Source organism: Dasypus novemcinctus, chromosome 16 (genome assembly GCF_030445035.2).
Source record: "Dasypus novemcinctus isolate mDasNov1 chromosome 16, mDasNov1.1.hap2, whole genome shotgun sequence".
NCBI lineage: Eukaryota > Metazoa > Chordata > Mammalia > Cingulata > Dasypodidae > Dasypus > Dasypus novemcinctus.
The window spans coordinates 65,798,920-65,802,693 of NC_080688.1; the positions used below are offsets into that span (position 1 = coordinate 65,798,920).

The 3,774-nt window shown below is 39.7% G+C and overlaps 1 non-coding gene across 1 annotated transcript; it reads right to left on the reverse strand.

The window, feature by feature from the left end:
- Positions 1-1,835: 1,835 nt before the first annotated feature.
- LOC111764837 (U6 spliceosomal RNA) lies at positions 1,836-1,938 on the reverse strand. Its single transcript, XR_002797343.2, has one exon. It is a non-coding gene; the product is annotated as a U6 spliceosomal RNA (small nuclear RNA).
- Between the last annotated feature and the right edge of the window lie 1,836 nt (positions 1,939-3,774).

Below are 3,774 nucleotides of genomic sequence, written 5' to 3' on the forward strand. Positions count from 1 at the left end.
GGGGGGGAAGGGGAGAGAAACAAATAAAAAATAAATCTTAAAAAAAAATTAACACATCTCAGAAAGGGATAAAAGACTTTTAGTATTCCAACAATATTACAAATTCTGTTAACATGAGAAACACTGTACTTTTATCAATTACAGCAGAGAGTATAGTTTTGTCTTACCCAACCAAACAACATTTAAGAATTTGATAGAGTAGCAGGGACCTTACAGCTTGTCCCAATTGTTTGCCTATTCCAAGCCCTTAAAATACTATTGTCTCTGATGTTTTTTTAGTAGGGTCACTGTCACAGGTTTCTTCTATGCAGTCAGATTCATTGCATTTAGGCCAGGGAAAAAGCCTTGAAGAATTGCAAAAGTCCATTGTTGACCTTTTCACACAGTTTTTGCACTTTTTGTATTCATTCAGGCTTGTTTTACTTTTACAAAACACATCTCACTGAATGCTACCACAATACTTTTACAACTTGCTATATGCATACTAGTTATGTCCTGCATATCTCCATTTTATTTTAGGACAATATACACCTTATAACACTTCAGTTAGCATTCCCACAAACTTTTTACCTTTTTCAATATTCACTTAACTTTCACATCTTTCATTTTATCCTTCCTTTCTCTCTCTTTTTCTTTTTTCCTTCCTTTTTTCCCTATCTTTTTCTTTTTTCTTGTTTTTCTCTCTTTTTCTTTCTTTTTTCTTCCTTTTTCTATTTTCCTTCTTTTTCTCTTTCTTTTTTCCATTTTCTCTTTCTTTTTTCCTTCCTTTTTTCTCTTTTTCTTTCTTCTTCCTTGTTCTTTCTATCTTTTTTCTTTCCTTTTTCACTCTTTTTTCCTTCCTTTCTCTCTTTTTCTTTCTTTTTTAAACAATCACACATTGAAACAGTTACAACATCCACACTGACATTGAACAAACACACACAAATGCAGTTCCAAATCTATTAATCTAGAATTTCTTCATTGCTTTCTATTATAATTCTACATTTCTTTTCCAGTTTTCCTCCTCTCAATTTCCTTCTTACTCTTTTTCTGTCCCCAAGCCATATTTGCTTTATTATGCCATGCTTGAACAAGTTCTGTAGTTTAGATACTTTGATGTAAAGCCATTCTAGTCTTTGGAATGAGACCCAGCCATGTAGTTTCCAGCATCCATCTCTCCATCTGCATGACCAGAGGTTCTGTGTTCCATAGGAATTTTGTCCTCTCTTGGCGTTCATGGTATGGCTTTATCTGATGAATTGAGACCCACACAGGACATTCTCTGTCTCCTGGGGGAATACAAGCAAATCCTCAAGGACTTTGAAGGCTTTCCAAATCACTTGGGGCTCTGAGCTGTTATACTTGAGGAGATCCTTCTTCCCTTTGGGTCCCTATTTGGGCACCAGTTGCTGTGAACCTTCTTCCCTTCAAGCCCCGTGTTGGGTGCCAGTTGCTGCAATAAGCTCACAATAGGTTGGCTCAAAGGGAAGGCAATGCAGAACTTACAGAAATAAAGGATAGAGAGGAGATAAAGATGGAACCAGAGAACTCACAGCTTTTGGAACTGAGCGCCTTGACCCTAGTTTCCACATCGTATTTACTGGAAACTATTGAGCAGCTATTTGCTATCAGAACTGCAACATCATCTACTATAATAGGGAACAACTGCAACATCTCCAATAGAACAGGTGTAACATTTACAATAAGGAACAGGTCATACAAAATTCAAATAACTTTTTCCCACAATGCTCCAAACCATCTTTGCCCATCAAAAGCAAACCCATGCGCCTTCCTTCAGAGGTCTGTGCTTGTTTCCCAGGCTGTCAGCTCACTTACATGAAGATAATAATTTTTTAAAAAATATGGAATGCTTTACAAATTTGTGTGTCATCTTGCACAGGGGCCATGCTAATCTTCTCTGTATCATTCCAATTTTAGTATATGTGCTGCTGAAATCACAATAATATTTTCATGAAGTCCCTTTCCAGCCAAGTAGCACAGGTGTGTTTCAAAATAGAGGTCTTAAAAGGCATTTTAAAAATATATATTTTGAAGAATAGTGACAAATTACAAATACTCATAGGGGAGTAGAGCAGTGGATTAGTGGTTGTGAAATGTCATATGAGGAACAATAAAACAAGCAAACAAAATAATAACTACTAATGATTGAGCACTTACCATATGCCAAGCATTGCCTTATACTATCTCAGATCATCTATCTTTGTTTTCTAAAGTAGGGTATCAATATTACCACAAACTTAGTGGCTTAAGATAACACAGAATTTCCTTATTACAGTTTCTGTGGGTTAGGAGTCTAGGCAAGGTTGAGTTTCCTGCAAGCCTGAAGTCAAGGGCTGGGTTCTTACCTGAGGTATTGACTGGGGAAGGACCCACTTTTTTCTCTCGTGGATGTTGATCAGATTCAGGTCTTTGCCAACTGTCCGGCTGATGACCTGTTTCTTGCTGGCTGTCAGCCCAAGGCTACCTCAGTCCCTTGCCATGTGGCTTCCCCAGCATGGCCACTTGCTCCATCAAAGCCAGCAAGGGACAAAGGCCACTAGCAAGATGATGATAGGAGCTTAGGTTAACAATCGCAGTAGTGACCTTCTGCCATCTTTGCCTTCAGAAAGCAAGTCACAAGTCCTGCTTATACTCAAGGGGTGGGCATTACATGAGAATCTGAGTACTATGAGGTGGGGTCATTCTGGAGTCTGCCACAGGCTCTGTGAAATGGGCACCTCTATTCTCATTCTAAAGGTGGGGAAAATGAAGATTAGCAAGATTAAGTAAATTGCATAAGGGCACTTGGGTAGAAAGCTGTAGAGCAAGGATTCCAAACAATATCTGGCAGATTTGAGGCTCATAACTATTGTATTACAACTCACAAAGGTAAATTGGGAATGTTTGGTCTGGAGAAGAGAAGACTCAGAGGGGGTCCACATTGACAGACTTTTGGGACTTGAGTTGGCACATGGATGAGGGTGCACACATCCTGAATGTTTTTTGGGTTAGAACTAAAACCAACAGGTGGGAATGATCAAGGGTAGATTTAACTTCAATGAAAGGATTTTGAACATTTAGAACAGGGGTTCTTAACAAGGAGTCTGTGAGCTTGACTTGAAGTTTGAAAAAACATTATTCTTCTGGGGACGTGTTGGTGCAGGTGTGATATATTTATTAAATAATATATAGTAGAGTGTGGACTTAGTAAGGGGTCTGTGGTTTTTACCTGACTGGCAAAGGGGTCCATGGAGCAAAAAAGGTTAAGAACCCCTGATTTAGAGTGACTTGAATGGAATGGACTGGCTGCTTCCTTAAGTGGTCAGTTCTCTCTTTTCTTTCTCTCTCTCTCTCTCTCTCTATTTATTTTTAGGAGGTACTGGGGATTGAACCCAGGACCTCGTACATGGAAGCAGGCACTCAACCACTGTGCTATATCTGCCCCCCTATATTACATCCTGCCGATATCTGTGGCCAAATGACCTCTGCTCAGGATAGAGGGGGGGATTCCACCACAGCATGAGTTAGTTTTAAGGTCTTCTCAGAAGTGGAGAGTCTGTATTTCTTAGCGGACACTAAGGGGGGACATTTTAGAGCTCAGGAAACAGGTGGAGGAGGTATCCGGGAAGAAGTTGAATTTGACTCTGTTTCTGAATATATCTAGATCTGAAGACACTATGGAGATGCCCCCCCAGAATGGGCCCTCTTTTCTCACTGACAGTTTGCCCTGCGAATAAAGGTCAAGATGATGGCAGCTGTTCCCATGTGGAAGTGCCTTCTGAAGGCTTCAAAGAA